The sequence below is a fragment of the Schistocerca serialis genome, chromosome 3 (assembly GCF_023864345.2).
Source record: "Schistocerca serialis cubense isolate TAMUIC-IGC-003099 chromosome 3, iqSchSeri2.2, whole genome shotgun sequence".
Lineage (NCBI taxonomy): Eukaryota > Metazoa > Arthropoda > Insecta > Orthoptera > Acrididae > Schistocerca > Schistocerca serialis.
This window is the reverse complement of record NC_064640.1, coordinates 983,164,133-983,189,904: the sequence shown is the minus strand read 5'-3', so window position 1 is coordinate 983,189,904 and position 25,772 is coordinate 983,164,133.

Genomic DNA, 25,772 nt, shown 5'->3' with positions numbered 1-25,772 from the left:
TTCCTGAGTTTTTTCAAGTTGCCGTAACCGAATCGGTAGATGCAACTGAGTCAATTTTAGCTTGCAAGGTGTCGTGATGAACAATAGTTCGCAGTTCTTTTATGGCTGCTTCGTGATTCTGTAATGCATTTTCATGGTGCGAAAAAATAGGATGGAAATGCTCACAAATTTGTGTTTTTACGTCATTACAGACTTTTCGACATTTCGATTCGATTTTAAGTAACTCAGCAGTTAAAACTTTACGTGTATGCTCAAGCGTGGTGTCTAACTTTCGAAGATTTTGTTCCATTGTGTCTAACTTTTGAAGCTTTTGCTGGGTTTGTCTCTGATTTTGTTCCATCTTGTCTAACTTTTGAAGATTTTGTCCCATTTGTTTCTGATTTTGTTCAAGCGTTGTGTCTAACTTTTGTAGCCTTTGCCCCATTTGTTGCATTAACTGTAATAACAATGCACTGGTGTCTGAAACATGTTCCTCAGTGCTATTCGGCAGTGCATTTGAACCGGCAATATTCGCATTTTGAAAAGCAGAAAATGTGCCTTGACTTATTTGAGAAAACGGTGAGGACGCAAAACCTCAATATACAGTATTTGCAAGATTGTGTCCTGTCATTTCGGAATCCTGAGGCGAGCTGTTGCCGACCGACCGATCGATAATGCTTCCCTGTTCACTAATTGTTTCACTGTATACGCCATTATTTGCAGCCCGCTCCATTTCCCTATGAACAATTACCAAACTACTACTTTGAACATTAGTTAATTCATTACACGGTGGCGCTAACACACTGCTTTCGTCTTCACTGTCATTTCTCAGTTTACTTTGGAGCCTAGTATTACGTTTTTCACACGCCATCATTGTCACAATATTTCACACGACAACACAGAAAAGCACAATTTGAAGAGCAAAATAAAAAAAAACACATTAACATAGCACTGAAAATAATATCTCGTTAATTGCTAGTGCAACTGCGCAATACTTGATGCAAATCTACATGCATGCCACAACTGTTTTACTGTACAACAATGAAAAACTACAACTACAAAGGGGATTATCTCTATAATTACGCGCTAGTAATAAACAATAGTTACACTAATTACACAAGCTACAAGAAAAAATCAGAAGATTCCAGTGAGGTATCCTCGGCTAAGGGTCGACATATGAAACGTCCCCTTAGAAAAATTACACATGACTGTCTTAAACTGACACACAATATTTTTTAGCGCAACGCAATCTGACTTTCAATAATCCCTACAAAAGAATGGCCCTGACTAACATTAAACTATACCTTTCACAAATCACCTACCTCACAAAAATCTTCGTTACTCGAACTACTGCAATACAGCGAGCGCCAATACTGCCAGCTAAATAAAACATTCTAACTACTGAAGGCACTAACTACTGACAGGCATAGTTAGCAAATGAAAGATTTTGATAGAGAACAAACAATGTATTTACCTTAATACTGTTCAAAAGTCATAATATATACAGCAGTTCATGACATCCAGTCTTACAAATGTACTGTCTCTGATGGACACACGTCCAGATCATCCGCTCTCAAAATTTCGCCATCTCTCTCCCAACATCCACAACTGCTGGCGGCTCACCTCCAACTGCGCAACGCTACGCGCTGTTAACAGCCAACTGCCCAACACTACAATAGCCAACAACAATGCAAACCAGCTACAGACTGCACACAGCACAGCCAGTGATTTTCATACAGAGCGCTACGTGGCGTTACCAATAAGAAAACCTAAACAGCCTACTTACAATGTTTGCCCATAGTTCAATACCTTTTCCTGACTGTCTTAAGGCTTTGTTTAAATCATCAACATCGTAGGCACCAGGTTGTATTTGTAGAATCTCCTTCTGACCATCAATTTCCAGGTGCAGTTTATTGTTGCTCTTTGTGACATTTGGAATGATGTTATACGTCTCCAGACCAATCAGCGCAATACTCCAGCTCCTGCATTTAAATGAGTCAGCGGAACGTAATTTGCACGTAATACTGATCCTCGCTCTTTTAAAGTCAGAGTGTATGACATTTCATCTAAACCTCAAATGATGGGAGTGCATTCAATGATGGCTCTTTTATATGTGCGGATGTTTGCACACCTGCTCTGACGAGGAGAGGAGAAAGTGCACATTCTAGACTTCTCATCGCTTGGTCTAAATATAGCATGCACTCCAGAGGTTCGCTGATGCGAGTGAAGGCTAATTTTCCATGGCTGTGATGAGGAACATAACGCAGAGATGCCCACTCAGGTATGTGTTAAAGTCCTGATATCGCCGGAAATTGTAGAAGACATTTCTTTTGCTGGCGAAGTAGCAATGTAATTCTTCAGGCGGCTGTAAATCTCCAAATGAATCTAAACATTGTACTGTATCTGCACGTTTCTTAACATACGCCACACAGTAGGTCCCCGGATCCCCGGCAACATCTAAATTTACAATTCCGCATACATTAGTCCACCACATGGTCTTCGGTAATATATCCCGCAAAAAGACGCCACGGAATCCAGGAATGTGAAGTTTTTCTTTAACAATATTAACCAGATCTTTATTCGTGAGCTCTCGATCAGGTAGGATAACTAACGGACTTTTTTTTTAAATTATGAAGAGACCTAGTCGTTTCCTGTATGGTTTCAAGTAGAGACCCTTTCCGATAGCTGCTGCTTTCATGGCCCGATTATGTCTTCTGGCTTCCTCTAGTTTCGCCTGTGCATTCTGTGCGTTTTTGGCCGTTTTGGCTACAGCTGCAGCCCCGCCTGTAGGTGAACCTACCGCCGACAGAGCTGCAAGGGCTGGAACGAGGAACGGAATAATTCCACCTGAAGTCTTTGGTAGTGGTAGGACCCTAGGTGGTTTAATCGCATTCTTCTTGTTTTTCTTCCCGCCCTTCAACACACGTTTAGCTGCACACACCGAAGTGAGAATAAGTTTTTCAAACAACCATGTTTCTTCTTCTTCGCCCCCAAAGCTGTTCGAGTTGCATTCATAATTCGTTTGAAATTCATCACCCCCAAGCCCAATTTAACTTTTCCACGCATGGTTTTATCAACTACGAATGCAGCAACGTGCTGACCTATTCCGAGATCCTTTCTTCGTCTTATCTGCTTGGCTTTATCAGCTAATATTCGGTCGGCAACGTGGCATGCTGGGAGATCTTTATTTGCAGTGTATGCGAGGTCGTGTTCAAGGCAGGCTTTGTCTAGTAGATTAATACCTTTATCACATGTGCCAGGCGTTTCTGAAGCTTCGTTCCAGGCCCACAGAAGTTATACCCCGGAATGTGCAATTCAACAGACAATTTGTCGAGAGTACCACCTCCACCTCTTATTATGGTGTGCCTCCTATCATGCAGGGTACGCTGCTGATGAGACAGAGGTCTACGCTCCCTGTTACATACTAACTCGTCAGCGTCAATCCAACTGTTTTCTGATGATGGGAATCCTAACCATTTAACTAGCGCTCTATTCCCACGTCGTCTTATCACGCGTTCGATGAGAAATACATTTGGTTCAGAACTCTTCTGCAATTCCTCCGTGTAAAAGCATCCTGCAATTTCTTCACCCTTGCCATCCTTTAAGATATATGTCCTAGAGTTCGTTCTCTGCACTTTGGATACTGTGAATATCTCCGCTGACCAGTTTGGTAAGTACGATTTCTCGAACGCTGTCTTGTGTTTTGAAATACGTACTAAGTCGCCTACATTGAACCTATGTTTGCGCGGGTCCAGCATTTTAATGCGGAAATATGCTGTGCCCATGATTGAATTATCGCGAACATCGATCGGTCCCATTTTTATTGTACTATGTTTGGTTCGATTACACCGTGCAATTATCTGTGGGAGGATATCTAACCACTTGTACGAACCGCGAAGATCAAAACGCATCCACATTTGAGCTTTGACTGTTCTGTTCAAACGCTCCACGATGCTAGCTTTCAGGTGGGTAAACGTGGAGTAGTGGTGTATCCCGTACCGTTCCATAGCAGTCTTGATATGTTCATTGTAAAACTCACCACCATGATCGGTCTGAAGATTGTCCGGGCATCGATTCGTTCCTGTCTGCAGCAAACTCTCAAACACTACAGCAACATCTCTACCCGTTTTAGTTTTCACAGGTAATGCCCATGCGAATTTAGAGTATGTATCAATAACCATTAAAATGTATTTGAATCCATTATTCTCATGTGAATACTGACTCATATCTACAAGACCGGCTTGCCACAAGTCATCCAGCCCTTTAATCATAACATGTCTGCGAGGGTATGTTTTGCGTTCTGGCTTGTGCAGTTCTCGAACTACTGTCTCCATACTTATTCGATGATACCTCTCTCTAGAAGCTCAGAGGTTATCGAAACAATCTCATTCGAAAGAGCTTATTGCCCGCAGTAGCCGAAGCCATCAACAGTCGAAGTCTGTCTATTAGTTCATCCGGCTCATCGTAATATATATAGGGTGTTACAAAAAGGTACGGCCAAACTTTCAGGAAACATTCCTCACACACAAAGAAAGAAAATATGCTATGTGCACATGTGTCCGGAAACGCTTACTTTCCATGTTAGAGCTCTCTTCAAATCACATTAATCATGGAATGGAAACACACAGCAACACAACTTACCAGCGTGACTTCAAACACTTTGTTACAGGAAATGTTCAAAATGTCCTCCGTTAGCGAGGATACATGCATCCACCCTCCGTCGCATGGAATTCCTGATGCGCTGATGCAGCCCTGGAGAATGGCGTATTGTATCACAGCCGTCCACAATACGAGCACGAAGAGTCTCTACATTTGGTACCGGGGTTGCGTAGACAAGAGCTTTCAAATGCCCCCATAAATGAAAGTCAAGAGGGTTGAGGTCAGGAGAGCATGGAGGCCATGGAATTGGTCCACCTCTACCAATTCATCGGTCACCGAATCTGTTGTTGAGAAGCGTACGAACACTTCGACTGAAATGTGCAGGAGCTCCATCGTGCATGAACCACATGTTGTGTCGTACTTGTAAAGGCACATGTTCTAGCAGCACAGGCAGAGCATCCCGTATGAAATCATGATAACGTGCTCCATTGAGTGTAGGTGGAAGAACATGGGGCCCAATCAAGACATCACCAACAATGCCTGCCCAAACGTTCACAGAAAATCTGTGTTGATGACGTGATTGCACAATTGCGTGCGGATTCTCGTCAGCCCACACATGTTGATTGTGAAAATTTACAATTTGATCACGTTGGAATGAAGCCTCATCCGTAAAGAGAACATTTGCACTGAAATGAGGATTGACACATTGTTGGATGGACCATTCGCAGAAGTGTACCCGTGGAGGCCAATCAGCTGCTGATAGTGCCTGCACACGCTGTACATGGCACGGAAACAACTGGTTCTCCCGTAGCACTCTCCATCCAGTGACGTGGTCAACGTTACCTTGTACAGCAGCAACTTCTCTGACGCTGACATTAGGGTTATCGTCAACTGCACGAAGAATTGCCTCGTCCATTGCAGGTGTCCTCGTCGTTCTAGGTCTTCCCCAGTGGCGAGTCATAGGCTACAATGTTCCGTGCTCCCTAAGACGCCGATCAATTGCTTCGAACGTCTTCCTGTCGGGACACCTTCGTTCTGCGAATCTGTCTCGATACAAACGTACCGCGCCACGGCTATTGCCCCGTGATAATCCATACATCAAATGGGCATCTGCCAACTCCGCATTTGTAACCATTGCACTGACTGCAAAACCACGTTCGTGATGAACACTAACCTGTTGATGCTACGTACTGATGTGCTTGATGCTAGTTCTGTAGAGCAATGAGTCGCAAGTCAACACAAGCACCGAAGTCAACATTACCTCCCTTCAATTGGGCCAACTGGCGGTGAATCGAGGAAGTTCAGTACATACTGACGAAACTAATTTGAGCTATAACATGGAAATAAAGCGTTTCCGGACACATGTCCACATAACATCTTTTCTTTATTTGTGTGTGAGGAATGTTTCCTGAAAGTTTGGCCGTACCTTTTTGTAACACCCTGTATACTGCGGGAGTTGATTCCTCTCTCCTTTATGCTGAAAGTCTACACCCTCACCAATGCTTTTAGGCTGCTTATTCAGTAAAGGTTGTATAATGTTTGTGTATTTAGAGTTTTGCAGGGTTGTCAGTGGTCCGTCAGGACTTTTATACAGCTGTCAATTGTAGTATTTAACCATACACTTTGCGATCATTGGTAGAGTATTTTAAGTTTTTTGAGGGCCTCAGGAAGATTAAATTCATTAAGCCAGGTGTTCTTTTAAATTCTGTATCCCCGATGAATATTGTGCTATCGGATAAACTTATAGTTTGAGAGCCTAGCATGTACGGTCTCTCCCTGTTGACACCAAATGTTCTATCTATCTTACCCGCCCAATACTGGTTGATGATTCCTGCGATTGGATCATTATCACGCGAAGCCATCTTACTAAGAGCTTCGGTAACAGGTTTAAAAGTTTCTCTTAGTGTTTGCTCGCGATCCAAATGTCCTAACCTCAGCAAACGTAATTTCTCTCGAACTGCCCGAATGACTTTATGCTTTGTCGGCATCTCAGAGCATACTAATCAGAGCTCTGCATATCACGTGGTTTTATATATGCTTTGTTGTTGTTGTTGTTGTTCTTCTTCTTCTTCTTCTTCTTCTTCTTGTTTCCTACACCTCCTTCTTCAATAACAACAACCTCAGCTTCTATCTTCGCCTCAGTTGCGCTGATTCTATTCTCTAGCCGATTTTGGCTAAGAGCAAGAAGTTTCTGAGTGTCCTTTAATTCCCTTACAAGATTACCGAGTCTTCCCTCAAGATTCTTAAATTTCGTACTGGTGTACATGCGAGCATTCTGTCTATGCACACCTAACCTCTCAGACTGAGCGTTCGCCATGCGTGCGAATTTGTCCATGGTGTAGTGTCTACTGACGCACTCAGCTATTTTGTACGTTTATATATGGAGAAACTCCTGGTAGTTCCAGCTATACCTACCGTCATTCAGTTTGCGACTTTTATCAATAACGTGAAACCCGTATTGTGAGTAGTCCCAACAATCAGCACATATCTTTACAAATTCATTGTATGAAATGTCAGTCGCTACACGAGCCTGGTAAATGTGTTTTAAATTGAGATTGTCTTGTTTGAAGGCTATAATGAGGTTGGTGTTATCCCTCACCAACTGTTCTGGGATCCTGGAAATGTCTGACTCAGATAAAATACGTCAACACCCATATGACGACCAAAGCAGAAATATCTACGGATTTAATCCTGCTTTTCAACAGCCACATCGTCAAATATGAAGAAAGTGTTAGGCTTTACCTCTTCAGGTGGGGGGATGTCGTCGCTTTCACTGAATGCTCTGTACATTACACCATCTAATATTTTCTGCAGTAGAGGTACTTACGTTGAAAGAGTGTTTTGGAGAAGACGAAAAGGTGCTCGAATCTGACTCCGTCTATGTGCGTTAACAGAGCCATGAGGACATTTCTCTTACCACAGTTGGAAGGACCTACAATTATCGCTCGTATGCTGTCAGGAAGGAGTGCTCCATTCTTCTTCTTCTTATTGGTCTTGGTCATCTTCACAGGACCAGTCACCTACAACAAAGTCCTTGCGGCGAGGGTACTTCTCCCAGACTGCCATGATACCTACTGTGCTAGGCACTGGCGTACAAAAGGCTTTTATATGATAAATAATATGTGTGTGTAGCCACTATAGCGCAGTCACCTTACCAACTGAGCTACAACGGCTACACAATAGAATGAACTCCAAGTGGTATATTTCAAGAGAAAAGTGTCACATACATTAACGTACATAAACGTATACTAATGCGCATTAACGTATGTGACATTTTTGTCTAGATGAATAAAAAGACAAACAGAGATTTAAGATTATAAATATATTCATTTATTCACGATCTACAATTACGATCAGCATGGAAAAAAATAACTTCATTCTTTTTTTAAACGGTGCAGCAGAAGTACAGTATTTGGAAAATAGCTGCTTCTTGTATCCCTCAAATTCAGCACATATGTCTCGTAATGTTATAGGCGCATTTCAATAGTCTGGTATTCCCATCAGTAAATTTGAGTTCAACATTTTCAACACCTATTCGAGGAATAGCACAAGACTTCGGCAGGTACTAAAACAATGATCTATATCTTCTATGTGAATGCTACATGTGTGAAGCCAGTTAATGATGTCACTGTATACAGCTTGAACATACTGGCGCCATCTATTTAGTCTCTCTATTGTACTAGTTACTGCCATGTCTAGATTGAATAAATTATCAATAGTCGAGCGCTGCATGAAAATACTATGACCCTCAGCACTTTTAATTCTTAGTGTAGCATCGTCATACATTGATAGAATACTCACAGTTAGACTGGCGCAGTACATGTCCTGGTAGGAGTGGGATTGAGGGTATTCGGTAGTCATATGCTTGTTGATGAATGTTTCTAGACGACAGAGTTCATCCCACTCGTAGTCAGAAAAGCTAACGTTAATATTTTTGGGTTCATTTTCGAGCACTAACACAGTTGACAGGCTACCGTCTTGTGAAACTTCAAGTCCTACATGAAGACGCTTTGAACCACTAACTCTTAACACGTACCAAGAAGCGAACAGTAAAGGCAGTGGTGCACTGGAGGTCGCTATCTTCTCATCCACACCAGCGCGGTTAGCCTGCTGTTCTTGCACTGATGGTTGTACGACTCTTGTGCGATGATCAATGGGTGGCGTGTACGAAGGAGTCCAGTTCTGTGAAGCCATCTCATACGCAGTCTCTGGCACTGACATTAGCACCTCGCTATCCTGCTCCAGCATGCTGAGAAGCTGTACTACAGGATACTGCGTGGAAGAGTCCGAGGTCATCATGTGTGCGGACCCTGACAGGTTGGAACCCGCTGATGCTGACGTCACGGGTGAAGCTAGCGGACAAAGAAGAATATTCATAACCATAATATGCTGCTGCTACAGCGATGATGATAATAATAATAATAATAATAATAATAGTAATGTTGCGAAATAGATACTTACTTTTCTGCTGATTCCTCCTCCTATTCTGCTGCTGCTGCTGCTGCTGCTGTGGTGCCCGACACTTCATCTTGACTGACTGACTGACTGGCCTGAACAGAGATCGAGCAGCTGCTGAGTCCTACTTATATACCATCCACCTACGTCATCATAATGCAGTGTTCATATTAGTTGAATCGTGTGTTCACATGACCTATCGAAGTGCCCTCCAGTGGTGAGCTCGTGAACTAGATCAGTTCTTCGGTCTGCTGGATCAGAGGTAGTCGTCTCTTGTTGGCTCGGAGCCTATATGGTGCTTTTAGAAAAGGCAGACAGTTCCAACAATAGCAGATGTTTCCATGAGATGGGTAATGCATCTTTAAAGCATCTCACTGCAACGCATTTATTTGCAAGACCGTATTCTTCCCCTTCATATGTTCGAGCATTCATGCGCGCTTCCATTCCGCATGTAGGAGGCTATGGGGGCAGTCCTCGACTGTATGCTTACAAACAACATAGCTGTTAAACTCATCCCACTCAAGCACCAATAACTCATCGATAGAACACATTCGGCACGGCTACGAGAATACCGGGTGAGCAGCTGATCTTCAATGGTATATATCGAGTATACGAATATGCTTAGACTGAAGTGAATTGACATCAACTGGACATCTCTTCCGTTTTGGAAGAGTGAATGCTTCATGATGAATATCTTGGCAGTTTGCGCATGCGCATAAGCATGTGCTGGTTACGATATGCATCCTGGCTCCATCCAACTGCATTGCCGAATTCAGCTGAACAGAATTCTTGTACTTATTCCTCCTACACTCCATTATCATACTCTTCCATACGTGATGTAGTGAACTGTGGCTACAGTCCTCCCTCGAATGTCTACATGTAATGCAGCTATTGAAAGCTCCTCTATCCTTCACATTCATCTCGATGATCGAACACATGACAATGGTTTGACAATGACAGCTCAGCAAAGATTGAAAGTGCACCACTAATTCCGGTCATATGAGTGGAGAACAAAAAATGTCGCCATCTTGGATAACGGTACTCGTGTCATCAGCTGACGTCAAGACAGCGTCCTCTGTGTACCGAGCCACGTGGTGGATACACTGGGTCCAGCCATCTTAAATAACGGTACTTGTGTCTTGATCTGATGTCACAGTGGCACTCTCTGGTGGCGATGATATGAACTAAGTCAGTTGGAGTCCAGATCTGGTGGCGAACACACGTGCTTGAAACTGATAAAATAATTTTTCACACCATTTTCCCAGGTGTGACACATTATCGTGTTGGAATTTGAACTTCCCGCCATATTTCTCGGGGGGGGGGGGGGCATGGCACTTTCCCGCCAAAATTCAAACTTCCCGCCAAATTCCACCATCTTGGATGACGTCATCGCCGCCATCTTAGATGACTTCGTCGCCGCCATCTCGGATAACAGTACTCTGGGGCAGTATCACCCTGGTCCCAATACTACTGCAATGGTCATCATGATATAGGTATGATGGTATGAGGTACCTTGGGGTACATAACATGATCATCTCTATTTCCCATAGCTGGTAGTTTGGTCAACAGCAGTGTAAAGGCCCTGTGGTTGTTTTCTGTCTCTCAGGTCTCCACGATGTTATCTTTCAACAAGATAACGCAAGGCTGCATACTGGCTGTGTCGTCCACACCTACCTCGACACAAAGAGTGTTCGACTGTTACCCCTGGCCTGAATGTTTTCCAGATCTCCCACATATTGAAAACGTGTGATATGGGTTTGCCAAGAGACTGGCATGCCACCACTCGCTAGCTATTATGATTCACGAGCTTTGGAATAAATTCGAAGCAGCATGGGATGACCTCATCCAATCTCAGTATTACTCAATGCCCGTCTGAGTTACAGTAGTTGTTGCTGTCAGAGGAGGTACTCCGTGTACTATATTTCGCACCCTGTTTTGTGTACGACCTTGTGCACAATGGTAAGGAGAGGTGGGCTACAGAGTGGAGGGGCATCTGTCGTCATAGGAAAGTTAGACAAGAGCAGAAATGATTAGTGAACAAGTTAACACAACAAAGAGAAGATTTACTTTATTTGTATTTCTCCAAGAGTACAAAGACTCGTTACAAATAATGCAGCAAGAAACAGAGTCCAGCTATCTCAGTGACAACGAGGATGAGCATGAACAAATGTGTCATAGAGTAGTGGCTCAAAGTGCAAGTAGGCTGAGTGGCTGCCGCCAGCCGTCTTGTATTGCGGTGGCAGGGAGCGCTCGTGGTACACAGCGGCTGTAGGTGCGGCGCGCACCCTTGGGTCCTCCCGATCCTCCAGATCTCATCATACAACTAAACTTGCGCCTATACAGACTCTGTTGATTCTATGAAAACAAGTAAAGCATGTTTCTAGATTATAGACGACCTAGTAAATTTTAGCGAGTCACTGCTGCACTATGAGGTCTTCCGAACCCAGCGTGACGACTTGTAGCAAGTTTTTTGAAGCTGTTAGCTTCAACAAAAGCAGTTCATCATTCGTGATATGAATTCTCTTTAACTAAATGATAAAGAAAGACTTAAATACTAAACTAAACTGTAAATAAACTCTACTCGAGATGATAATAAACTTTTAAACAAATAATCAGATTTTTTAAATATTTTACTTTAGCTATACCTTCTTAAAGCACCTAGATGTTTAATCAGTTTTTTCCTGTTATACTGTATACGAACAATAAAAAAAAATTCGTTATTTGCTGGTGTTACAGTTCTACCGGCCTGCACCGAGCGAGGTGGTGCAGTGGTTAGCACATTGGACTCATGTTCGGGAGGACGATTGTTCAAATCCGTGTCTGGGCATCCTGGGATGGTTCCTTTGAAAGGGCATGGCCGATTTCTTTCCCCATGCTTGAAACGAGGCGAGCTTATGCTCCGTCCCTAATGAGCTCGGTGTCGATGGAACGTTAGACCCTATACTCCTTCCTTCCATCCTTCCTTCTATCCTTCCTTCTAATGGCCTGTAACGTATTATCAACTTCCGAAGGTGTTCTGAGAATTTCGCCAAGAATAAATTTCAGGCTTAAAATAAATCAGAAAAAATGGGAAAAAACTCAAATAGAAGGAATTTAGAGGTGTCTGTTATATCATACAGCCTCGATATATCCAGGGACATGATTAGAGAGGTCGAACACGCGACCAGTGCAGTATGGATTCTAAGTGACTTATCAGTCAAATAACAACCAGATTTTAAATAACTTCGAGCAGTTATGGTGATAAGAAGATAAGAATCACCATCTTTATGACATGAAGCTGGTTAAATAATTTAAACTGACACCTTCATTAACTTTCAAGTGTTCATCTGTGTATGTAATCTTAAAAATGGCTATTTTAACATGTCAGAAGAAACAGACTTTGGTGACGATATTGCAGCTGTACTAAATTTATGAAATTCATTCGCAGTTGCGGAATCTTGCTTCCGTTTGCTGCCTTAAGTGCGAAGATATTGCCTATTGATGATATGTAAATTTGTGCCCGCCCGGACTCGAACTCTGTTTTCGTGTGTCACCAATAGCTAATAGCTTCATACCTAATGCAGAAAATGTCAGAAAGATTCCGCAGTAGCGAATAAGTTTCATAAATTTAGTACAGCTGTACGATCGTCACCTATGTCTGTTTCTTCAAACATTGTTAAAAATAGATATTACATGCCTCGACAGGAAAAATGACGATCTTAATAATAAAGCTGAATAGTCTGATTGAAACAGTGTGGCAGAAATCCAAGTAAAGTTGCGAGAGATGGGGACAGTATGACATAGAAGACTGGGTCGATTCTGGAGGTGTGCCCGGATAGCAGAAGTGGTTATGGCGATAACTCGCGAAAAGCTAGAAATCCGGGTTCGCCTCCCGGCCCGCCACGTATTTTCGTGTGCCACTAATAGGTAATATCTTCATACCTACTGCAGCTAATATCAGAAACATTCCACAATTGTGAATAAATTTAAAAATAGCTATTTTATGTTGTAAGCTGAGAAAAGTCGAAAGTTTAAATACTGTATTTACAGTCAGCCATCAGCATTTAGATTAATCTGCATTTATAACGGTATTTAAAGCGTGCACGATTATTTTATGAGAAGCGAGATTTTATAACTCCAAGTACACACAACGTTGTCGAATTAAATCAGGCGATGTTAAACGAATTGGATAAGTAACTTTGACACAAAAGCACTAGATAAGTTCAGCTATTTAGGCAACATATAGAGGATGTAAAACACACACTGGCAATAGCAAGAAAAGCATTTCAGAAAAAGAATAATTCGTTAATATAGAATATAAATATACTCGTAAATCTGAAGAAGTTTCCTTCGAAGGTATTTGTCTGGAGTGTAGCCCTGTACAAGATTGAAACTTGGTCGATAAAGAGACCATGTATCAAGAGAACAGAAGCTATTGAAATGTGGTGCCGCTGTAGGGTGCTGAATAGTACGAGGCGTTCAATTAGAAGTGTCACACATGTGTTTTTGAAAGCAGGTTGGTTTTATTCAGGATTCCAATACACCGTATTATTTCCTACTCTTTTGGCTACAAAACTATTTTTAACGTAATTTCCGTTCAACGCGACGGCCTAAAGCCACGTTATTGGGAGTGCACGTATGCCCGCATGGCACCACTGTACTGGTCGACGCCGGAGCCAAAGTCCTCCTGCTTCAATAACCTCCCTACCATCCACGTACTGCTTCTCCTTCATGACACTAATCAGATATAAGTTGGAAGGTGCGAGATCCGTGCTATAGGGTGGATGAGGAACAACAGTTCAATGAAGTTTTGTGAGTTCCGCTGAGCGGCGCAGAACTGTGTGGGACCTTGCGTTATCATGAAGGAGAACTTTGTTTTCATTTTTGTGGCAACCAACTCGTTGAAGTTGTTTCTTCGTTTTCCTGAGGGTAGCACAGTACGCTTCAGAACTGATCATTGCACCGTGAGGGAAGACGCCAAACAGAAGAACCCCTTCAGAGTCCCCGAAGACCATCACTGTGACTTTACCGGCTGAGGGCGTAGGAGAGGTGGTGTGGCGCCACTACTGGATTGCCGTTCTGTTTCCGTCTCCACATGACAAACCCATGTTTCATCGCCTGTCACGACGTTCGACAAAAAATTGTCACGTACTGCCTCGTACTGTGCAAGCAATTCCGCGGAGATGGTCCTTCGTCGGTCTCTATGATCTTCTGTTAGGCGGCGAAGAACCAGTGGGCACACACCTTTGTGTACCCCAACTGGGGAAGGACTGTGTCAGCACTACCGACAGAGACGTCCAGTTGTGCATCGAGGAGTTTGATTGTGATCTGTCGATCACCTCGAATGAGAGTGTCTGCACGTTCGAACACTGGAGGAGTCACAACAGTGTGGTTGGACACGTTTGCGCGACCTTGTCGTGATGATGACAGACGCATCGCCCAACGACCCGCTGTGCTTTTGTTCACTACCAGATCTCTGTAGACATTCTGCAAACGCCTTTGAGTATCTGCGATGCTCTGGTTTTCCGGCAGAAGAAACTCAGTGACAGCTCTCTAATTGGAACGCCTCTCCGTTACAGGCGCCGTTTCCCAGGCTACATGCACTGCCGTCATCTGTTGGAATTTCATCGATCTATAGGGGCTGGAGCAGGAATATCCCACGATGTCCCATAGCAAATACGGCATTCTTTCAACAGAAATTGGCCGAGAAAAAGAATACGTCGCATTACTTATTGAATGACCCTCGCAGATGGGTAGATTTCCGAACTACTGAAGAGACAGTGAATCGAACTGAGGACAAAAGATGTTTAGTGTACAGCCTGATTAAAAGAAGGGGGCAGTTGATAGGACACATCCCGAGGCATCAATCGTCAATATCGTCAATTTAGTCATAGAGGGAACTCTCAGGGGTAAAAATTTTAAAAGGAGACAAAAAGTTGCCTACAGTAAGCAGCTTCAGATGGATATAGGTAGCAGTAGCTTTGTAGAGATGAAAAACTTTGCACAGGACAAATTACTTCAGAATGCTGCATCAAAGCAGTCGTCGGACTGAAGACCACAAAAATAACAATAGCAACAACCAAGGAGTGAGGCGCTGTTCCTCAGTTTCAGTTTCTGTGGACCATCTGCCTGCATTCTCCGAACGGATTTTCAGTTCGAGGCCAACCTACACTTGGACGGAGTGAGGGGGAAAGGAAGGGGCGACATTTCGGCTCTTTTGCCGAGGTTTGGGTTTGGACATTCCGCAAGCCAGTCGTCGTCGGCCCTCTGGGCCGCGGAATTGCATACGAGAGGAGAGTGCTACACTTGCAAATCGGCTGAGACACCGCGCCCTCCACCGTGCCGCTGTCAGCTGCTAATAAAGAACTCCACGCAGTGAGAACGTGACTGTGTAGAAGTACTGGGTAACATAAGAACCGAGTTAGCGTCCTGCTACTTTAATTGAAAAATCTGCATCATATTACTATTCTGCCCACCTTTTTTGAAGAAGTAGTCAATACACATACAAAATGACATAGATTTTTCGATGTGAGTTGTACAAAACTAACTCTGTTTTTGTCTTACACAGTTTTTTTGAGCTGTTTTACTTCATTGTTATGCTCCGTGAACGTAGCTGGGGACTAGACGTTAATTCGTTAATTAACGAAGTTAACTTTTAGAGGAACAGATTAACTTTAAAGTTAATTTTTAAAAACATATAATGAGCTCTTTAATTTCCGTTAACTTTTTTGAGTCTGTTAAACGTTAATTAGATTCCTGCTGCTCATGACAAAAATGGCACCGCCCCTCCCACGAAAATATGTTCTGACAAATTCGAGTCGTATAGGTGCGTGGCAACGACGGGGCGCTCGAGATTGGTGTAAACAGTCCAGTGCGAACAAGAATAACTCGATGTTGGTTGTTTAGTATGGTTTGTTTAATGAGTTCGCGTGAAGCACTACTATTTGTTAGTGTACTGACTATTGAAACTAAATCGTGGAATATGATTTTCTGTGGGCAAATACATTTTGTTTCCTAACCGAGCCTTGCTTTCTGAAGAGAACTTTATCATGTTGATGTACGTGAAGGGAAATACGCATCTTACGTTAGATACGATCTTATTCTCCTGTATTTTGCTTCTGCCGTGATTTAACTTTCATAACCAAATAATTTTAAAACTAAATGATTGAACTATTTTTTCATTTACCTTCGATGTCCTATCTAAGCTTCCCCAACCAAAACAAGACGTTTGATTCACCACAACATGAAGTTTACTGTTAGAAGTTAACGATTAAAACTTAACTTTAACTTCCGGTAAATTTCCTGTAAAATAAGTCTCTAACTTTTAACGAAGTTAACTGGTTTAGTGACGTGTTAAAGATTAGCGAAGTTAACTTTTTGAATAGCGTTGCCCAGCTATGTCCGTGAAGCTGTGCGTGGGATCCTACTCATTTTTGGTCGCAAAAGATAAGTTCTAGAACGCAAATAGGTCGTTGACGATATGATAGCATGTTTCAACACTATCTCCTCTTGACCCCCGCCGTTCCCACGACAAAAATACCCCCGCCACCGAGACTGTATGCTCTCAGCAACGGCGACTACAGAAGTCAAGTGTCTCTTTATCCTGCGTCCTGCGCATATGTCAGCCGTCAAACTGTGGGGTGAGAAATGCAACGGCCTCAACACACATACGTATTGGCTCCAAGTAACCACCTCCATATTGCAGTTATTTAAAAATGCATTTCCTGTCCAACGGCTTTTGTGATGAAGCTGTTTGTACTGTGTTTTACCAGTATGTTTAGATGTGTCTGCAGTAATAAGTGCACCCCTTCCAAAAGAGAATGGTTGGTTTGTGTTGCAATAAAATGTCTGATGATTTTATTGTAGCAGAGTTAAAGCACGAGGAACGCATCCGTCATTACAAATTACCTGTCTGATACACATAACAGTATCTACTTCAAACCGCAAGTGATGCGTCGCCCCATGTTTACCCATCTGGGTCTGTCTAATCTATAATTATTTATCACTTGCATACCACAATTCGGGGACTGCTTCAGATTTTCGGTGGTTTTGGTCAAGGATGTACAGCAAATAACCATTTACCAATCATAAGCGTAAATATAGTCAACAGGGGATGTGAAAGATTTTGTGATTCACATCGTATGGTGGAAGCGAAAGATAAATCCATTGGAACAGCAACGTTCCAGAAGCTTAGGACGTGATGGTGACTGAGGTACAAGTCTAGAGACTAACGTATGCAACTATATCTCTAGCCAACGTGAGGTCACTTCTGGCCATCACAAGGCACCCCTTATTTCCAAACCACATTTTAAAATGTGTGTGAATTCCTAAGGGACCAAACAGCTGAGGTCGTCGGTCCCTGGACTTACAAAAAAAATGTTCAAATGTGTGTGAAATCTTATGGGACTTAACTGCTAAGGTCATCAGTTCCTAAGCTTACACACTACTTAACCTAAATTATCCTAAGGACAACACACACACCCATGCCCGAGGGAGGACTCGAACCTCCGGCGGGAGGGGCCGCGCCTCAAAACGCGCAGCCACTCCACGAGACAAAACCACATTTTATTTCCTTATTTTCCAGATTTATTTTTTGTCTGTAGATATTAGTAGCATTCTAAAGGCATAGATAGTACTGCAGAACTCATAGCAGGGAGTAAGATTTGAATTCCCGTACTTGGGGAAAATCCACGTCCAATACGGCGTGAAGCAAGTGATTTTGTTTAATCAAATATGTACTACTAAAAGCCACTTTTTACACTAGAGGTGTTAGGAGAAGCCTACTGGTCATATGCACTTCCTTGCAACAATATTATGACGCAAGAATGCAGTAGTTTCAATAAACAAATGAACGATGTTTAAGGTAACGAAGTTGTACGAGCAGCTACGATGTTTCAAGATTGTAAGCACGAGATCTAGACTGCGTGCCGTAGTCGCTATTCGCCGATAGGATGCCTTACAAAGTAGTTCTGTCGTAAGACCATGCTCCCGAGAAATTGGTTGTTTTGAGTTAATAAGCGAAATGTTGTTTCATTACTATCAGATTAAGGTGTTTTCGTAAATAAACGCATCATAGGGCATCCACGAACATAATTTCAAGTAATATAGCTTCTCGCATCATCACGCAGAATTACAGGATACAGGATATAGGACTTCACTTTCCAGAGAATCCGATGGCGCTGACCGCTGATACTACTTCTGCAAGGGACTTCAGCTTCGAGAACTGTCCGGCAAAATAGGTTGGAGGACATGCTTCGCAACGACTGACTAAGATAATCCAAGGACGGTTGTTTCAATCTCTGCAATTATTTAGTCTCTCTCACCTGCGTGCTTTGGTAGTTTAGTTTTTCAATTTCTGAGTATTAATGTAATTTACTAGAGACTGTTATTGGATTTTCGTTAGTCTCTACAGTAGAGTTCCGTAACGCGTGTCGATAGTCGTTTGCTTGTCTGTATAATGTGATCTCTAACGTCTTTGGTATGGATAGGGACTGTGATTGTTATTTGCGGATGCGAGCTGAGTTGGTGACACTTTTCTCTCAACTCCAGCTTGTGCTGGCTTCGGTTACTCAGCTTGAGGCTGCAGTGGGTGGGCATCACTGTTGTGGACCGGCTGTGGGAATCCAACAGACGTCCAGCACGACCTACGAGTCTGTGGACTGGCTGACTGATCTGCAGTGGAGGCAAGGCCAGTTACTGAGATTGGCCCCAGACCTGTGGCCGAGTGGGTGGTCGCCTCAGGGTGTGGCAAGGTGCAAAAGACTTCTCGGGCAGGGGAGGGGGGAGGACGGGGGTCGAGCGTAAGGCCTCCCTGATTAGTCTGACAAACAGGGTCCAGGTGCTATTTGAGGCTGACAATGTCCCTCAGCCAGATGCAGCTGCCTGTCCTATTTCAAGACCTCTTAGCTTACAAGATCCAGGCAGTCACAGATGGTGGGATTATTAGTAGTTGCGAACTCCAATATTAGGCACGGTATGGGCCTCCTTAGTGACATGGCTGCCAAGGAGGCGAAAAAAGACAGTATGCATTTCGTGTGCATACTAGTTGGAGTCATTCTAGATGTGAAACAGGTCCTTCCAGACACCATGAAGAGCACAGGGTGCAGCCAACTACAAGTGGTGGCTCACATCAGTACCAATGATGTGTGTCGCTTTGGATCAGACGAGATTCTCTCTGGTTTCAAGCATCTACCTGAAGTGGTAAAGGTGCCAGCTGAGCTTGCAAGCTGAAAGCAGAAGTCACCATTTGCAGCACAGTTGAAAGGGCTGATTGCAGACCTCTTATACAAATCTGAGTGGAGGGTCTGAATCAGAGGCTCAGAGGGTTCTGCAAATGTTTAAGCTGTAGGATCCTCGATGTGCACCATAGGGTGGTGGAGTTTCGGGTTCCCCTAAACAGTTCAGGAGTCCATTGCATGCAGGAGGTGGCTACACGGGTAGCAAGTGCTGTGTGACGTGAACTTGGCAGCTTTTGGGATACACAGAAAGGGCTTCAGCCTCAAAGGGTGCAGGTCGAACACAAGAAGAACATAGACGTAGGAACCATCGGTATAAGACTTGTAAATTGTCGTAGCTGTGTTGGGAAAGTACCAGAGTTCCAAATGCTAATAGGGAGCACTGATTCTCCAGTTGTTATAGGAACTGAAAGCTGACTAGAGCCGGAGATAACTTCAGCCGTAATTTTTGCGAAGGACCTTAAGGTGTTCAGAAACGATAGGCTAAATACAGTTGGCAGTGGCGTGCTTTTTGCTGTTAGAAGTAGTTTATCTTGTAGCGTAAGTGAAGTAGATGGGTGCTATCAGATAGTGTGGGTGAAGGTCATTCTTGGCAACCAGAATAAAATAATAATTGAATCCTTTTACCAACATCCCAACTCAGATGATACAGTTGGTGAAAGGTTCAAAGAAAACTTGAGTTTAATTTCAGACACATAGCCAACTAATACCATTATACTTGGTGCTGACATCAATTTACCCCCGATATGCTGGTTTAAATCTGGAGGTACGCATAAAACATCGTCGGAAATTGTGCTAAATGCACTCTCTAAAAATTATTTTGAGCAGTTAGTCCATGAGCCCACTCGAATAGTAAACGGTTATGAAAACGTACTTGAACTCTTAGAAACCAATATTCCTGAGCTAATAACGAGCATCAAAACGGATACAGGGAAGTAGCATGGCTAGGCCGGGGCTGCACCACTCTCCATTGTTGCTAGATGTAGCGAAGATGACGGCGATGATGTCATCCAAGATGGCGGCGTGTAGACTTGGCAACAGCACATGACTTCATGCAAGAAGGCGGATTTGGTGGTAAGATAGGTCAATTGGGCTATATCCACTAACCTAACCACTCTTTCCCCTATCCTGCCCCCAGAAAATAGCGAGAAGTTCAAATTACATCAGGGCAATGCGACACCCCTCTACTAACCTAAGAAAATGACAGGAAAAAAGGTCACTTGGGCTATCTCCACTAACCTAAGTCATCCGACTGCCACCTCTTCCTAAGGACTGGCAGGAAAAGGACTCATCCTGCGCTGGGCTGTTGGAGACTGGAAGGAGTGTACTTTATTTATCTTGGAACAATTTATTTAGGGATGAATTCTGAGAGATGGTGTATTTATTACACTGATACAGAACACACGCTCTGAAATGCTTGTGGTCACGCCACACAGGCTACAGACCTGTAAAGTACCCCTGAATGCCCGAAATAACCAATGTATAATGCTCTGCAGACACGCTTGCTAATTGTAAACAGTCAAAATAATGCTTTGCACAGCCTACAGACCGGCAAACTACTCGTAAATAATGCAATACATTTATGTCCAGAGAGCCAAACAACTCGTAAATCATCAAAATAATAATTCATGTAAAAGACTCTGCAAACATGCTTGCTAATCGTCAACTGTAGAAATCATGCACCAGTCTTTATTTAAACAATCTGAGGCACCACCACCACCATCCAGTGTGTTCGCCACAAGGTCCAGAATCCAACTGATCTAGTACACAGTACCACCACCAGTGAGCGCTGTCATCGGTTCTGTGATGTAATCCAAGACGACGGCCAGTTGTCAGCTGATGAAGCAAGTACTGCTATCCAAGATGGTGGATTTTCGTTGGAAACAGTGTATTCACCACGAGGTCTGGACTTAGTAGACAGTACTGCCACCAGAGAGTACTGTCGCGCATTCCATGACGTAACCCATGGGGTAAATGGCGGGAAAAGGACTCAGCCTGTGCTGGACGTAAGCTCTGGAGTCCAACTGATCTAGTACACAGTACTGCCACCAGAGAGTGCTGTCATCCCTCCCGTGACGTAACCCAAGATGGTGGGGGAAAATGGTGGGAAAAGGGCTCAGCCTGTGCTGGACATAAGGTCTGGAGTCAAACTCACCTAGTACACACTTCTGCCACCAGAGCGTGCTCTCATCACTCCTGTGACGTCATCCTAGATGGCGGTCTGGGGGGAAAAATAGCGTGAAAATGACTCGGCCTGTGCTGGGCTGCTGGAGAGAGGAAGGAGTGTACTTTATTTATTTTCGAGCTATTTATTTAGGGACGGATTTCACATAGTTTATTTATTATAGTGATACAAAACACTCACCCTTTCGTGCTTGGGGTCACAATATACAGACTTCAGACAAGCAAACTTCCCCTAAATTATGCAGTACACTGATGTGCAGGCACACAAACAACTCTTAAACTGTCCAAATAATGCATAGCATAGAACAGAGACATACTTGCAAAATAATGCAACAGAGATGCAAACAACATGCACAGGCACTGCCCACCGACCCTGTCCACTGGACCGCACAGGAGGGTACAACACACTCCCAGAAGGTGGGATGCACTGACAGCACTCACTGCCATCAGCTGCCAAGCTACAGCAGGTGCCCATTCGGGCCCTCAAGCATGAGGCTGTGGCATTCTTAACACATTTGCTAATCGTCAACTGTTGAAATCAAGCACTGCACACATGTTCGAAAGCCAGCCGCGGTGGTCTAGCGGTTCTAGGCGCTCAGTCCAGAACCGCGGGACAGCTACGGTCGCAGGTTCGAATCCTGCCTCGGGCATGGATGTGTGTGATGTCCTTAGGTTAGTTAGGTTTAATTATTTCTAAGTTCTAGGCGACTGATGACCTCAGAAGTTAAGTCGCATGGTGCTCAGAGCTATTTGAAGCATTTCAACATGTTCGAAAAATAATGCAACAAACACCAAAACAGCTCCTAAATCGTCCAAAGATAATGCATGTGTAACACTCACAATGCTTAAACAGACAATAATAATCCAGTACAGAAACAGTGAGTGCATGTAAAAAACACTTTCAAACTATCATCAACCTCAACTATCAGAGGCTCCAACGAGCTCTGCATGGCGGGCCAGACGCAAGCGCAAGCCAGTGCAGGAGCACTGCCGACGGCATGTCAAAGTCACCTCTACAGTTAAAGTTCTTTGAGTGTTATACCAACGTCACATGTCTATCTAAATAAGCGCCAAGTCATCCTCTGGGCCCCACGCATTGTGTTCGCTGCTGCTGGTGTGATCTCTCTCTCTACCTGTGATCCGGCAGAGAGCTAATTGCCAAGCGACTCACCCTCACTGCAGAAATCCGTTCCAGAATAGCACAGGCTGCTTTCTCCCTAGCGATTCTAATGGGGCCTGCGTGACATGTGGCTGATGCATCGCTGCTCTTAGCAACATACCGTCAAGCACATCTAGCACTGTTCTCAATGTTATACTGAAGCCACATGGCTATGTGAAATAAGAACCAAGTCAACCTCTCAGAAATTGTATAGTATCCCAGAAATACTTAATGTGCACTTTTGTAGGGGCTTTCGTGATGTCTCGGCTTGTATGCAGGGAAATTTTTGATCTAACAGAACCTGTTTACGAAAATAGCGCTGAATAATTTCGAATGCATTCTTCCTCACGATCCTAACATGGTAGCCCATTCCTGCTTTCAACAAATGCAAACGTTCTCACCATTATGCAGAGACTCCTACATCCCAGCACAAAGGATGTCTTGTGAATTAATTGCGCATTATGATTGTCTCTTATCGAATTTACCCTCCGAATTACTGATGCTGCTGGTGTGAAGCACCATCCGCTTTTCTTTTCTTTCTGCAGACGAAGCTCTCAGCGGCAAAAACATTATTTTACGCAGATCACCATATTGCACAGGCAATTAAATCTTGCAAAATACCCCTACATATCGTCAAATACTGAAAAACACTCAATTACACTGCTCTCCCACTGAGGACAGGAGCTCGAATATTAGAGTGCGAAAGCAATCTCCAACCCAGCAATATATCACCGCATACCATGTCGATGTAGTAAACATACAATTCATATCCTGTACCATACAAAGTCAGCCCTTTTACATCATTTGTACATATACTGCGACGACAGACAGCACGGTATACACTCCCCGAAGCACTAGATATTTCCCTGGGAGGTCGGCTGTCATTCTCCCCAGCATGTGACCAGAGCGCCCTCAGCGGACGAAAGTCACTCTCAGAACTGTTCTACAAATTCGGCCTTGTTTCCACCCTCATTACAAACGCATTACTGTTTCTGGCCTGGACTTGCTTGCTTGCTCGGTTTTCTACACCCATCTCCAGACTCTGGGATTACAAGAACACACGTATATTCGCATGGTTTGCCATAATATTACACCATTTTCGCTGTACTTCTCGATATCGAGCACACAGCAGTATTCTACCGATCGCTTGTGCAACATAATTCCGAAGATATAGACTGGAAATTATTTCTCTACAAACACCAAACTTTAGCGAGGTGGAGAGTGCTGTAAACCACTGACTAACTAGAACCTTGTCACTTCTGTGAAGACATTTACGAGGAAAGTCGAAAAAAATGTAGAGAAAACTGATATTTCCACTCGCGAATATCGATGTCCGTGATGTATCAGATTCCAAATCATCCCTATAATATACAAGGTCAATTAAGGGGTTTCTCATGTCTAGAGAACCGTAAACGTGTCTTTCACCTGCTAGATGCACACACCACAATCGATCTTCTGTCAACTAAATAAAGGCGTGGAATGTGCAGACGCAGTCAACTGAACAATTTACATGGGAGGGAATAACATACCTCCATATTCAACCTTCTCAAATTTCCATGTGATCACGAAACCTAGCCAAACATACTAAGTATTAGTTCGCTGTTCTGCCGTCTAAAGGAAAACATGTTTAAGTCATCTAGATTCCTACACTCCAACAAGCCTCTCCATTCGGACAGCTCCTACTGTTAATAGGAAATGTGAATCATTCCCACACAGATCACCGCCGCTGCGAGCCAAGCACGCATAGACAGAGTCATCCTAGAAAAGAAAATCAGCCTTATATATATTTTATCCCTGTACTTACAACTAAATATTACGATTGCGGTCTCAGTTGAACGACATTCGACAGTGCGCAAACTATCAGAAACACACCCTGCTGACGGCTGCGGCTCTGGAAACAGAAATATTGGTACCATTTTTATGACATGACATACTCTTCCCTTTGCTATCACAGTACTCCACGGTAAATCCATACCTTCCTTATGACTGGACATAGTCATTTCCTTTGCATATGTCGGAACACAAACACATACTGTATAAGCCTGATGCTCAAGGCGAACCTATCACGTACCTGCTACTACTAAGTATAATATCTGCCAATAAATGATTGCAGACGATACAAAATAATACTGAGAGAAAATCAGTGATGGGTGGACATGTCTCATAAGTTTTTCTTGCGAGTGCTACCAATATGTCTTAGAAAGACGGCGTAATCGTCTTATAAATTGCCAGATGTTAAAAAACCCGATCGCAGCTACTACTGTATGCTACTATCACAAGCGGTCTTGGTTCTACAGGTGCACACAAAGCATCCATGTTAAAAGTTATATAGGTTTTATAAACCGAGGTACGACAGTGCCTCTGAATGAGATGGTTTTTTGTCCAGACAAATACTGTGACTGTGATCGCTGGAGTATATAGTATCAGAGCAACAGTGCGCTTACACATCGCCAATGGTGCAACCTCGTAATAAAATTACCCAATTTATAAAGTGATTCAGCTAAGGAACGTGGTATAAAACCGGTATTAGCGACTCTCTCACGCCACCGCAGCTAGATATTTCTACAGTATTTGTAATGCTTTCTGCATTGATGCCATGCGAGAGGATTGGTGATATATTCACTGAGTTATAGACAATGACCACATACATTCGTTGAATCCTATGGAGATATATTTTAATGATTACAGCCACATGTAAATCATATTTCTGGCACTCTCATATCTCGAAATGTCTGCCCCTGGTAGGTGAGGGGTCAGTACGACAGAATGTGACTCCTAAGGGCCTGGTTTCGATTCCTGGTTGGGTCGGAGGTTTTCTCCGCTCAGGGACTGGGTGTTGTGTTGTCCTAATCATCATCATTTCATCCCCATTAACGCGCAAGTCGCCGAAGTGGCGTCAAATCGAAAGACTTGCACCCAGCAAACGGAGTATCCTACGGGAGGCCCCAGTCACACCACATTCATTCATACCTCGAAACACGTCACCTTTCTCGAACCTATCTGCTACAGTAAAATTCTCGCCTCGTTTTAGGTAGCCCCTATGAATGCAGCAACTGCCCCCTCAGACTCTGTACTACCATGCATGCAGCTTTGCGCACGTGATCGTTCTAATGTAAGTCGGAACTGAGTAGGGGTCGGAGGAAAACTACTTCTACCACCTTCTGCAACCCGTGTAGAAACAG